The following is a 929-nucleotide window of genomic DNA, read 5'->3' as shown; positions in this document are numbered from 1 at the left end:
AAAAAGGGGGGAAATTTAAATTTAAAATGTAATAACTTTCAACAATAATTACTTCTATCACCAGTAAATTGCTGTTAAAGACAAAAACAGATGAGAAATGGGTATTTTACAACAACTTTGAACGCACCTCGAGATTTAGCAGTTTTAAATAAACGCAACATTTTATCATGTTTTTAACAGCAGTGACCATAGCGCTGGTTTGTGTCTTTTAGCTCACAGCGTTAGCGGCAGACGGTTGGACGTCCCGCTGTTGGACTCCTCTCCAGTGAAACAGACATTTACACCGTTTATCTGTCACCATTTTAACCGTGGTGAATTGAACGGTAGGCTAACGTTACCTGCTGCCAAGTGTAACGTGTTGTTAGCGTTACTAGCGTTGTTAGCGTTACTAGCGTTGTTAGCGTTACTAGCGTGACGTGCAGCGATGCTTCTGCTGCCGCTAACATCTGTTTGCGTTGCTATTCCCGTCGGTAGATACCGGGCACGCTGCCAAATTAGCACCAAGTTTTAACATGCGCCGTTAACGTGAACAGAAAATTGCGTTGCCTGTATCTTTTCACTGAAAACTTGTGGAAAGCGGTCGCACAACAGCTGAAATGTTGTGTTGCGCACAAATGTATAATTTAAACTCCACGGAGACAACCAAATAAAATGAAAAGAAAAAAAAAAAAGTTCTTTTGAAATTAGATTTTCCAGTTTTGTAAGTTTTGTTTGTAGTTAGTTATATGGAAAAAAACACAAATTTTGAACAGGCCGAAGGGGGCAACCAGAGGACACGAAATGGTTGCCAACTGACTCATCAATCTGGTTGCCAAGGGCAACCAAACAACCTTTACTGTTTAGCCCTGCATATTATATGGTGAAGGCTTACAGGTCACACTAATTGTTCCAAGAAGATATTGTGGTGTGTGTGTGTGTGTGTGTGTGTG

At 40.7% G+C, this 929-nt stretch overlaps 1 protein-coding gene and 1 long non-coding RNA gene across 3 annotated transcripts in view; one reads left to right on the top strand and one right to left on the bottom strand.

The window, feature by feature from the left end:
• LOC116673378 (uncharacterized) overlaps positions 1-929 on the top strand; it is a 21,038-nt gene that overhangs the window by 8,283 nt on the left and 11,826 nt on the right. The window lies entirely within an intron of this gene.
• LOC116673363 (apoptosis facilitator Bcl-2-like protein 14) overlaps positions 1-929 on the bottom strand; it is a 6,509-nt gene that overhangs the window by 965 nt on the left and 4,615 nt on the right. The gene's annotated exons all lie outside the window — the stretch shown is intronic.

This window comes from Etheostoma spectabile, chromosome 23 (genome assembly GCF_008692095.1).
Source record: "Etheostoma spectabile isolate EspeVRDwgs_2016 chromosome 23, UIUC_Espe_1.0, whole genome shotgun sequence".
NCBI classification, from domain to species: domain Eukaryota; kingdom Metazoa; phylum Chordata; class Actinopteri; order Perciformes; family Percidae; genus Etheostoma; species Etheostoma spectabile.
Note: the sequence above shows the minus strand (reverse complement) of the source record. Positions and strands in the feature narration are given on the sequence as shown.